At 44.3% G+C, this 13321-nt stretch overlaps 1 non-coding gene across 1 annotated transcript in view; it reads right to left on the bottom strand.

The window, feature by feature from the left end:
* The window catches only part of LOC143497386 (18S ribosomal RNA), a 1839-nt gene extending 178 nt beyond the window's left edge, over positions 1-1661 (bottom strand). The window contains exon 1 of the ribosomal RNA XR_013125871.1: positions 1-1661. This exon is cut by the window's left edge and continues 178 nt beyond it. This is a non-coding gene — a ribosomal RNA (18S ribosomal RNA).
* Positions 1662-13321: the final 11660 nt, after the last annotated feature.

The raw sequence follows: 13321 nt of genomic DNA, 5'->3' as shown, positions 1-13321 counted from the left end.
AAGGGCAGGGACTTAATCAACGCGAGCTTGTGACTCACGCTTACTGGGAATTCCTCGTTCATGGGGAATAATTGCAATCCCCAGTCCCAATCACGATTGGGTTTCAGCGGATTACCCGCGCCTCTCGGCGAAGGGTAGGCACATGCTGAGCCAACCATTGTGGCGCGCGTGCAGCCCCGGACATCTAAGGGCATCACAGACCTGTTATTGCTCCATCTCGTGTGGCTGAACGCCACTTGTCCCTCTAAGAAGTTGATGCAGACCACGGAGGGCCGCATAACTAGTTAGCATGCCGGAGTCTCGTTCGTTATCGGAATTAACCAGACAAATCGCTCCACCAACTAAGAACGGCCATGCACCACCACCCACAGAATCGAGAAAGAGCCATCAATCTGTCAATCCTTTCCGTGTCCGGGCCGGGTGAGGTTTCCCGTGTTGAGTCAAATTAAGCCGCAGGCTCCACTCCTGGTGGTGCCCTTCCGTCAATTCCTTTAAGTTTCAGCTTTGCAACCATACTCCCCCCGGAACCCAAAGACTCGTGGTTTCCCGCACGCTGCCCGGCGGGTCATGGGAATAACGCCGCCGGATCGCGGGTTGGCATAGTTTACGGTCGGAACTACGACGGTATCTGATCGTCTTCGAACCTCCGACTTTCGTTCTTGATTAATGAAAACATTCTTGGCAAATGCTTTCGCTTTCGTCCGTCTTGCGCCGGTCCAAGAATTTCACCTCTAGCGGCGCAATACGAATGCCCCCGGCCGTCCCTCTTAATCATGGCCCTGGTTCCGGAAACCCACAAAATAGAACCGGAGTCCTATTCCATTATTCCTAGCTCAGGTATTCGGGCGAGTAGCGGCCCGCTTTGAACACTCTAATTTTTTCAAAGTAAACGCTCCGGACCCCGACCGGACACCCAGCCAAGGGCATCCGAGGGGCACCGGGAGGCAGGGTCTGGGACAGGCGGTGGCTCGCCTCGCGGCGGACCGTCAGCCCACTCCCGAAATCCAACTACGAGCTTTTTAACTGCAGCAACTTTAATATACGCTATTGGAGCTGGAATTACCGCGGCTGCTGGCACCAGACTTGCCCTCCAATGGGTCCTCACCCATGGGTTTAGGATACGCTCATTCCGATTACAGGGCCTCGAAAGAGACCTGTATCGTTATTTTTCGTCACTACCTCCCCGTGTCGGGAATGGGTAATTTGCGCGCCTGCTGCCTTCCTTGGATGTGGTAGCCGTTTCTCAGGCTCCCTCTCCGGAATCGAACCCTGATTCCCCGTTACCCGTGGTCACCATGGTAGGCGACTATAGTACCATCGAAAGTTGATAGGGCAGACATTCGAATGAGACGTCGCCGCCGCGGAGGGCGCGCGATCGGCCCGAGGTTATCTAGAGTCACCAAAGCGGCCGGGGGGCCCGCGCCCCGCCGGATGGGTTTTGGATCTGATAAATGCACGCATCCCCCAGAGGGGTCAGCGCTCGTTTGCATGTATTAGCTCTAGAATTACCACAGTTATCCGAGTAACGTGTGGAGCGATCAAAGGAACCATGACTGATTTAATGAGCCATTCGCAGTTTCACTGTACCGGCCGTGTGTACTTAGACCTGCATGGCTTAATCTTTGAGACAAGCATATGTTACTGGCAGGATCAACCAGGTAGCTGCACCGCGGTGGTGAAAGGGACACCAGCTAACGTCGCGGCCACCTCGGCGTGCTCCATCCCCCGGGCAGGGTCAGGGGCCCACCTCGGTACCGGACGCCCACCATCGGTGCAGCAGGGGTGCGCCGTCAGCGTGGGGGAGAGAGCCCTCGTCAGCTCCCAGCACGCGCGCGCGCTACTGTGGGACGTAACCGAGAAATGAGTGATTCCGTGACCAGGCGGGGTGAGGCCAAGCATGTGTTGAACTAACCCGATCCACTGCTGGCTCTCACCCGTACACCATGGACGCCGATAGCGGACACCTGTGTAGACAGACCGGCCTTCAACGCTTCCCTCAGACGGTTCCGGGTGAGGATCGTGTCTTTTCAGACCGAGGCCCCCCCATAGAGGCATGCCCGCTGGTTTGGGGAGGAACTACCCGGGCGGCACAGAAGGCTTCAACCCTAGGCCCAACCCAAGGCCTGTGTCTCGGTCATCATGATCATACCGAGGCTGCCGACCTCCCATCCTGAAGGAGCGCACACACCTCATGGGAGAGTTTTTGATAGGTATGTCATGTTGAGGCTGCCGTCCTCAATGAGCGCAGTCACCCCTTTTGTACAGCTTTCGTTGGTGAACGATCATACCCGAGAGGCTGCCGACCTACCCGTCCTGAAGGAGCGCATCCACCTCTCGCCCTATTCCTGTACCTAGGTATGTCGCACCGAGGTTGCGGCTCTGAGCAATATATAGGATATGAGCTCGCACCTCATTGTACATTGCGCATTGGTTTGACCGGTTGTCTTTCTTATGACAGGGAGAAACCTTAAGTGGTAACCCGAGAGCCTAACCCCTGGCGGGCATCGTATGCCAATAGATCGGGAGAGCTCCGAACGCCCTCGAGATTGACGCTCTCCCTAAAAACCTGCTGGTAGGTTTTTGCAATCCACCGTACGCGTTTTCCTCCACGGCCGGGGAGGTTCTCGCCAGCCATGCCCGCCAAGGCAAATCTTCCCTCGGACACACCTCGGACGCTCGACCCCTGAAAAGGCCTGGCTGAACCAAGTGATGGTCGACGCTACTGGTATAACTGAAAAACCCCTGGCGGACTTGGGTTCGGATAACGGTCTTAGAGCGCACCTAGGTACTGTGCCATTGGATCCGGTAAGGCCAGCCGAAACCAGCATCTTCCGGGCTTGCGCACAGCACCCTCCGGATACGCACAGGCCGAGGTAGAGCATGTGAGGCTGGTGCCTGGAGGTCGGCGAGACCTCCAGTGTTAGGGGGGTCACCACTCCACCCCTAACCGGTGAAAGTGTTAGAGTCAGGCTAATGTTACCTTCACGCACCACCTTGCATCCAGGCCTTATGAATGGGATAACCATTATAAGGTTAGGATGAACTCAAGAGACATGCTCTCCTATATACCTGCTGGTAGGTGTTTGCAATGCACCGTATGCGTTTTCCTCCACGGCCGGGGAGGTACTCGCCAGCCATGCCCGCCAAGGCAAATCTTCCCTCGGACACACCTCGGACGCTCGACCCCCGAAAAGGCCTGGCTGATCAAAGTGATGGTCGACGCTACTGGTATAACTGAAAAACCCCTGGCGGACTTGGGTTCGGATAACGGTCTTAGAGCGCACCTAGGTACTGTGCCATTGGATCCGGTAAGGCCAGCCGAAACCAGCATCTTCCGGGCTTGCGCACAGCACCCTCCGGATACGCACAGGCCGAGGTGGAGCATGCAGGCTGGAGGTTGGACAGACCTCCATAAGGGGGGTCACCACTCTTACACCCATGCCCAGCAGTGGCATTTCGGTCGGGCGCAAGCAGTGGTTCGAAGGCCTGAGAGACACGGATGTCTTTGACCTCCATCAGCAGGGGTCACTTATCCCTCCCCTTAAGCCGTCAAGGTGCATTAGAGTCGGGCTAGTTCACCTTAACGCACTGCCTTTCTTCTGATCCTTATTATGGTACAATCATATAAGGCTCAGAAAGCATGCTCCCCTATATACCTGCTGGTAGGTGTTTGCATTACACCGTTAGCGCATTCCTCCAGGGTCGGGGAGATGCCAGACAGCCATGCCCGCCAAGGCAAATCTTCCCTCGGACACACCTCTGAGACTCGATTGCCGAAAGGGCATGGCTGATTCAATAAGTGGTTCGTGGCAATGGTATAACACCTACCATTCTCAAACACATGGGGGGGGTTTACGGCCTTAGAGCGCACCTAGGTGCTATACCATTGGATCCGGTAAGGCCAGCCGAAACCAGCATCTTCCGGGCTTGCGCATAGCACCCTCCGGATACGCACAGGTCGAAATACATTACGTGAGGATGGAGGTAGGACGACCTCCATAAGGGGGAGCATCACGCCTCCACCCTTGCCCAGCGTGGGCACTTTGCTCGGGCACAGCCCGTGTCATTTAAAGGCCTGGATCTTTTCAGACCTCCGGGGGGGGCCTCACTCCCCCCCTACTTTGCTCAGAGGGAGCCTCTTACTCGGATAAAGTGTGTGACATTACATGCTTTCATGCATGGAGCATTTCTGACATCCACACATAGGGCCCTCATGCTTAATCATAAGCCCAAATGTGCACTTTAAATGGATAAAGTGTGTGGCATTACATGCCTTTAAGCCTGGAACCTTTCCGACATCCATACATAGGGCCCTCATGCTTTATCATAAGCCCAAATGTGCACTTTAAATGGATAAAGTGTGTGGCATTACATGCCTTTAAGCCTGGAACCTTTCCGACATCCACACATAGGGCCCTCATGCTTAATCATAAGCCCAAATGTGCACTTTAAATGGATAAAGTGTGTGGCATTACATGCCTTTAAGCCTGGAACCTTTCCGACATCCATACATAGGGCCCTCATGCTTAATCATAAGCCCAAATGTGCACTTTAAATGGATAAAGTGTGTGACATTACATGCCTTTAAGCCTGGAACCTTTCCGACATCCATACATAGGGCCCTCATGCTTTATCATAAGCCCAAATGTACACTTTAATCAGATAAAGTGTGTGGCATTACATGCCTTTAAGCCTGGAACCTTTCCGACATCCATACATAGGGCCCTCATGCTTAATCATAAGCCCAAATGTGCACTTTAAATGGATAAAGTGTGTGACATTACATGCCTTTAAGCCTGGAACCTTTCCGACATCCATACATAGGGCCCTCATGCTTTATCATAAGCCCAAATGTGCACTTTAATCGGATAAAGTGTGTGGCATTACATGCCTTTAAGCCTGGAACCTTTCCGACATCCATACATAGGGCCCTCATGCTTAATCATAAGCCCAAATGTACACTTTAATCGGATAAAGTGTGTGACATTACATGCCTTTAAGCCTGGAACCTTTCCGACATCCATACATAGGGCCCTCATGCTTTATCATAAGCCCAAATGTGCACTTTAATCGGATAAAGTGTGTGGCATTACATGCCTTTAAGCCTGGAACCTTTCCGACATCCATACATAGGGCCCTCATGCTTAATCATAAGCCCAAATGTACACTTTAATCGGATAAAGTGTGTGGCATTACATGCCTTTAAGCCTGGAACCTTTCCGACATCCATACATAGGGCCCTCATGCTTAATCATAAGCCCAAATGTACACTTTAATCGGATAAAGTGTGTGACATTACATGCCTTTAAGCCTGGAACCTTTCCGACATCCATACATAGGGCCCTCATGCTTTATCATAAGCCCAAATGTGCACTTTAATCGGATAAAGTGTGTGGCATTACATGCCTTTAAGCCTGGAACCTTTCCGACATCCATACATAGGGCCCTCATGCTTAATCATAAGCCCAAATGTACACTTTAATCGGATAAAGTGTGTGGCATTACATGCCTTTAAGCCTGGAACCTTTCCGACATCCATACATAGGGCCCTCATGCTTTATCATAAGCCCAAATGTACACTTTAATCGGATAAAGTGTGTGGCATTACATGCCTTTAAGCCTGGAACCTTTCCGACATCCATACATAGGGCCCTCATGCTTAATCATAAGCCCAAATGTACACTTTAATCGGATAAAGTGTGTGGCATTACATGCCTTTAAGCCTGGAACCTTTCCGACATCCATACATAGGGCCCTCATGCTTTATCATAAGCCCAAATGTACACTTTAATCGGATAAAGTGTGTGACATTACATGCCTTTATTCCTGGATCCTTCCTCACATCCAGAGAGAGGCATACCAACCTACTCTCATAAGCCCAAAAGTGCACTTTATTCGGATAAAGTGTGCAAAATTCCATGCATGGATCGTTTGTGAGATCCATAAAGAGGCCTGTCAAATCCTCTAAAATGCCCAGGGAGTGACCTTTGGTCGGGCAAAGCGTGCGCCATAATCCTTGTCTTCATTTATGGTATACCATATATGTGGCTTTCAGAAGACCCTCTCCCCTATATACCTGATGGTAGGTGTTTGCATATCACCCATTCATAAAATCATCCAGACAGGGGGAATGAGATGCATGTCCATCTGGGTGCACATTCGGCGGGCACTGTCAGAGGATCGAGGCCTCTGGATGATCCACCCCTTGGTCAAAATTGGAACATAGTGCGATTTTTGAACACAAAATCATACGTATGGTATAACATTTTTATCGACATAGAATTATTTTCGCCGAAAACTGACGCCTATGGTATACCAAATGAAGCGACATAGAATATTTTCCACTTGAAAACTTCGTGCTGCTGGTATATTTATGGACATAGTGCAATTTTAACAGAATATGGGACTCTGTGCATTTTCTGAAGAAAATATCTTGCGTATGGTATAATTCAGGAAGGGAAATAGACTAATTTCCAACAAATACTTCATGCTACTGGTATATTTAAGGACTTTGTTCATTTACTGATCTGACACTTCAGAGTCAATTTACACCTATTTCTAAGCAAGATAGAAAAAAAAACTGACAATTTTTCTTGATCCTGGTGATGTACCCGAGCTAAAGAGCATGTTTTTCGGACACTTTTATGCTTTTTTCCCTTAAAGCCACCACCTGGCAATGTTATAGCATTGGACTCTGTGCATTTCCTGAAGAAAATATCTTGTGTATGGTCTAACAAAGTAAGGGACATAGACTAATTCACTCATAAAACTCCATGCTTCTGGTATATTTAGGGACTTTGTGCAATTTCTGACTTGAAAACCTCCACATGATGTTGGTATAATAACTTTACCTCATGCCCAGATGAGTGCACCTTCATTGGACACTCCAAGTGGACAGATGTGTCTGGAGGAGCCACCCAGTGGCAAATGCGTATGGTATAACAGAAAAAATGGACTTAGTGCATTTTCTGATCAGACACTTCAGACTGGATTTACACCTATTTCTAAGCAAGATAGAGAAAAAAACTGACAATTTTTCTTGATCCTGGGGATGTACCTGAGCTAAAGAGCATGTTTTTTGGACACTTTTATGCTTTTTTCACTAAAAGCCACCACCTGCTGCTGGTATATTTAAGGACTCTGTGCATTGCCTGAAGAATACTACTTGTATATGGTCTAACTCAGGAAGGGAAATAGCCTAATTTCCAACAAAAACCTCATGCTGCTGGTATATTTAAGGACTCTGTGCATTGCCTGAAGAATACTACTTGTATATGGTCTAACTCAGGAAGGGAAATAGACTAATTTCCAACAAAAACCTCATGCTACTGGTAAATTTAAGGACTCTGTGCATTGCCTGAAGATTACTACTTGTATATGGTCTAACTCAGGAAGGGAAATAGACTAATTTCCAACAAAAACCTCATGCTACTGGTAAATTTAAGGACTCTGTGCATTGCCTGAAGATTACTACTTGTATATGGTCTAACTCAGGAAGGGAAATAGACTAATTTCCAACAAAAACCTCATGCTACTGGTATATTTAAGGACTCTGTGCATTGCCTGATATGACACTTCAGAGTCAATTTACACCTATTTCTAAGCAAGATAGAAAAAAAAACTGACAATTTTTCTTGATCCTGGGGATGTACCCGAGCTAAAGAGCATGTTTTTCGGACACTTTTATGCTTTTTTCCCTTAAAGCCACCACCTGGCAATGTTATAGCATTGGACTCTGTGCATTTCCTGAAGAAAATATCTTGTGTATGGTCTAACAAAGTAAGGGACATAGACTAATTCACTCATAAAACTCCATGCTTCTGGTATATTTATGGACTTTGTGCAAATTCTGACTTGAAAACCTCCACATGATGTTGGTATAATAACTTTACCTCATGCCCAGATGAGTGCACCTTCATTGGACACTCCAAGTGGACAGATGTGTCTGGAGGAGCCACCCAGTGGCAAATGCGTATGGTATAACAGAAAAAATGGACTTAGTGCATTTTCTGATCAGACACTTCAGACTGGATTTACACCTATTTCTAAGCAAGATAGAGAAAAAAACTGACAATTTTTCTTGATCCTGGGGATGTACCTGAGCTAAAGAGCATGTTTTTTGGACACTTTTATGCTTTTTTCACTAAAAGCCACCACCTGCTGCTGGTATATTTAAGGACTCTGTGCATTGCCTGAAGAATACTACTTGTATATGGTCTAACTCAGGAAGGGAAATAGCCTAATTTCCAACAAAAACCTCATGCTGCTGGTATATTTAAGGACTCTGTGCATTGCCTGAAGAATACTACTTGTATATGGTCTAACTCAGGAAGGGAAATAGACTAATTTCCAACAAAAACCTCATGCTACTGGTAAATTTAAGGACTCTGTGCATTGCCTGAAGATTACTACTTGTATATGGTCTAACTCAGGAAGGGAAATAGACTAATTTCCAACAAAAACCTCATGCTACTGGTAAATTTAAGGACTCTGTGCATTGCCTGAAGATTACTACTTGTATATGGTCTAACTCAGGAAGGGAAATAGACTAATTTCCAACAAAAACCTCATGCTACTGGTATATTTAAGGACTCTGTGCATTGCCTGATATGACACTTCAGAGTCAATTTACACCTATTTCTAAGCAAGATAGAAAAAAAAACTGACAATTTTTCTTGATCCTGGGGATGTACCCGAGCTAAAGAGCATGTTTTTCGGACACTTTTATGCTTTTTTCCCTTAAAGCCACCACCTGGCAATGTTATAGCATTGGACTCTGTGCATTTCCTGAAGAAAATATCTTGTGTATGGTCTAACAAAGTAAGGGACATAGACTAATTCACTCATAAAACTCCATGCTTCTGGTATATTTATGGACTTTGTGCAAATTCTGACTTGAAAACCTCCACATGATGTTGGTATAATAACTTTACCTCATGCCCAGATGAGTGCACCTTCATTGGACACTCCAAGTGGACAGATGTGTCTGGAGGAGCCACCCAGTGGCAAATGCGTATGGTATAACAGAAAAAATGGACTTAGTGCATTTTCTGATCAGACACTTCAGACTGGATTTACACCTATTTCTAAGCAAGATAGAGAAAAAAACTGACAATTTTTCTTGATCCTGGGGATGTACCTGAGCTAAAGAGCATGTTTTTTGGACACTTTTATGCTTTTTTCACTAAAAGCCACCACCTGCTGCTGGTATATTTAAGGACTCTGTGCATTGCCTGAAGAATACTACTTGTATATGGTCTAACTCAGGAAGGGAAATAGCCTAATTTCCAACAAAAACCTCATGCTGCTGGTATATTTAAGGACTCTGTGCATTGCCTGAAGAATACTACTTGTATATGGTCTAACTCAGGAAGGGAAATAGACTAATTTCCAACAAAAACCTCATGCTACTGGTAAATTTAAGGACTCTGTGCATTGCCTGAAGATTACTACTTGTATATGGTCTAACTCAGGAAGGGAAATAGACTAATTTCCAACAAAAACCTCATGCTACTGGTAAATTTAAGGACTCTGTGCATTGCCTGAAGATTACTACTTGTATATGGTCTAACTCAGGAAGGGAAATAGACTAATTTCCAACAAAAACCTCATGCTACTGGTATATTTAAGGACTCTGTGCATTGCCTGATATGACACTTCAGAGTCAATTTACACCTATTTCTAAGCAAGATAGAAAAAAAAACTGACAATTTTTCTTGATCCTGGGGATGTACCCGAGCTAAAGAGCATGTTTTTCGGACACTTTTATGCTTTTTTCCCTTAAAGCCACCACCTGGCAATGTTATAGCATTGGACTCTGTGCATTTCCTGAAGAAAATATCTTGTGTATGGTCTAACAAAGTAAGGGACATAGACTAATTCACTCATAAAACTCCATGCTTCTGGTATATTTATGGACTTTGTGCAAATTCTGACTTGAAAACCTCCACATGATGTTGGTATAATAACTTTACCTCATGCCCAGATGAGTGCACCTTCATCGGACACTTCAACTAGGCTGAGGTGTCTGGAGGAGCCACCCAGTGGCACGTACATATGGTATAACAGAAAAAAAACGATGGAGTACCGGTGACATCTTGTGGACTTTAAGAGTCAATGCGCCTTCCAAATAAGATTAAACTGTGCACTTTTTTTCTAACAGCATTTAACCATGGTATAATTTAAACTAAACTCTCCTCTTTTATTCTAAGTTCATTTGGCCATGGTATATTTTATTTAAAATGGCCTTTTTTACTCAAAGTGTCTTTTCTACTGGTATATTTTATTTAAAATGGCCTTTTTTACTCAAAGTGTCTTTTCTACTGGTATATTTTATTTTAAATGGCCTTTTTTACTCAAAGTGTCTTTTCTACTGGTATATTTCATTTAATCTGTCAGGGCTGGCTCGGATTCCACACCATCTACCTCCACCAGGGGCACCCGAGTCAGCCCTAGACTACATCCACGCAATCAGCAATGATTGGTCTCACCTGTTGCTGATTCTTTTCAATTATGCCGGTACGTTCTCAGCCCACGCAATCAGCAATGATTGGTCTCACCTGTTGCTGATTCTTTTCAATTATGCCGGTACGTTCTCAGCCCCCGCAATCAGCAATGATTGGTCTCACCTGTTGCCATGGCTTTTTAAGGAAGCTTTTGGAGACAGATCATTGCTGATTCTTTTCGGTTATGTTCATTTAAAAAGGCCTCTATTTTACTCTAAGAGTCTATGCTGCTGGTATATTTTATTTAAAAAGGCCTCTTTTTTATTCTAAGTGTCTATGCTGCTGGTATATTTTATTTAAAAAGGCCTCTTTTTATTCTAAGTGTCTATGCTGCTGGTATATTTTATTTAAAAAGGCCTCTTTTTTATTCTAAGTGTCTATGCTGCTGGTATATTTCATTTAAAAAGGCCTCTATTTTAGTCTAAGTGTCTATGCCTCTGGTATATTTTATTAAAAAAGGCCTCTATTTTATTCTAAGAGTCTATGCTACTGGTATATTTTATTTAAAAAGGCCTCTATTTTAGTCTAAGTGTCTATGCTGCTGGTATATTTCATTTAAAAAGGCCTCTATTTTAGTCTAAGTGTCTATGCCTCTGGTATATTTAATTTAAAAAGGCCTCTATTTTATTCTAAGTGTCTATGCCTCTGGTATATTTAATTTAAAAAGGCCTCTATTTTAGTCTAAGTGTCTATGCCTCTGGTATATTTAATTTAAAAAGGCCTCTATTTTAGTCTAAGTGTCTATGCCTCTGGTATATTTAATTTAAAAAGGCCTCTATTTTAGTCTAAGTGTCTATGCCTCTGGTATATTTATTTTAAAAAGGCCTCTATTTTATTCTAAGTGTCTATGCCTCTGGTATATTTAATTTAAAAAGGCCTCTTTTTTATTCTAAGTGTCTATGCTGCTGGTATATCCTCGGACTTTGAAATATTTCAACCTCGCCTAACCCTCAATTAGCGCCGGTTGCCGAAATACTTGCACATTGCAACTTTGGAGACTCTTGCAGAAAGACAATTTGAAATCTGCAATGTGATATTTGAAAGCTGCAATGCCGACCAAAGTGTACTCTGAAACCCACTACACACAGTAGGCTTATAGGCCAACCAATTATGGGACTTTGTCATTTAAATTAAAATTATTTAGGACATCCAGAGGGGGCATTTCATTCATAATTCATGCCCAAGGAATGTGAACTCTGACCCCGCTACACACAGCAGGCTTATAGGCATGGGTCTTTTTTAAACACCCAGAAATCTTTATTCTGTATAAAACAGTTACCCAATAAAAGCCTACTATGACCCCGCTACACACAGCAGGCTTATAGGCCTGAATTTAATTCCTCCAGAAACATATGGTATACAGCTTTAAGGAGGAAAATAATTACTACGGTGGAGTAATGCTGCCATCTTTTGGACTTTAAATGCCGGTGCGCCCTGCACATTTGAATGCAAAATGCTGGGTCTTTTTTTAACCTCCATAAATTAGTAAAATGTATAAAATAGTTACCCTATTTAAGCACACTCTGAGCCCGCCACACACAGTAGGATGAGACACATGGATGATTTAATACATCCAGAAAATCATCATTCTGTATTAAATACATAGCCTAAGAATGTGCACTAAGAGCCGGCCACACACAGTAGGATGAGAGCCCTGGATGATTTAATACATCCAGAAAATCCTTATTCTGTATTAAATACATTGCCTAAGAATGTGCACTAAGAGCCGGCCACACACAGTAGGATGAGAGCCCTGGATGATTTAAAACATCCAGAAAATCATTATTCTGTATTAAATACATTGCCTAAGAATGTGCACTAAGAGCCGGCCACACACAGTAGGATGAGAGCCCTGGATGATTTAATACATCCAGAAAATCATTATTCTGTATTAAATACATTGCCTAAGAATGTGCACTAAGAGCCGGCCACACACAGTAGGATGAGAGCCCTGGATGATTTAATACATCCAGAAAATCATTATTCTGTATTAAATACATAGCCTAAGAATGTGCACTAAAAGCCAGCCACACACAGCAGGCTTATAGGCCTGAATTTAATTCCTCCAGAAACATATGGTATACAGCTTTAAGGAGGAAAATAATTACTATGGTGGAGTAATGCTGCCATCTTTTGGACTTTAAACGCCGGTGCGCCCTGCACATTTGAATGCAAAATGCTGGGTCTTTTTTTTCCTCCATAAATTAGTAAAATGTATAAAATACATAGCCTAAGAATGTGCAACAAGAGCCCGCCACACACAGTAGGATGAGACACATGGATGATTTAATACATCCAGAAATTAGTAAAATGTTTAAAATAGTTACCCCACTTTAGGCATACTCTGAGCCCGCCACACACAGTAGGATGAGACACATGGATGATTTAATACATCCAGAAATTAGTAAAATGTTTAAAATAGTTACCCCACTTTAGGCATACTCTGAGCCCGCCACACACAGTAGGATGAGACACATGGATGATTTAATACATCCAGAAATTAGTAAAATGTTTAAAATAGTTACCCCACTTTAGGCATACTCTGAGCCCGCCACACACAGTAGGATGAGACACATGGATGATTTAATACATCCAGAAATTAGTAAAATGTTTAAAATAGTTACCCCACTTTAGGCATACTCTGAGCCCGCCACACACACTAGAGTGAGACACATGGATGATTTAATACATCCAGAAATTAGTAAAATGTTTAAAATAGTTACCCCACTTTAGGCATACTCTGAGCCCGCCACACACACTAGAGTGAGACACATGGATGATTTAATACATCCAGAAATTAGTAAAATGTTTAAAAT

The sequence above is a fragment of the Brachyhypopomus gauderio genome, unplaced genomic scaffold, assembly GCF_052324685.1.
Source record: "Brachyhypopomus gauderio isolate BG-103 unplaced genomic scaffold, BGAUD_0.2 sc109, whole genome shotgun sequence".
Classification (NCBI taxonomy): domain Eukaryota; kingdom Metazoa; phylum Chordata; class Actinopteri; order Gymnotiformes; family Hypopomidae; genus Brachyhypopomus; species Brachyhypopomus gauderio.
Note: the sequence above shows the minus strand (reverse complement) of the source record. Positions and strands in the feature narration are given on the sequence as shown.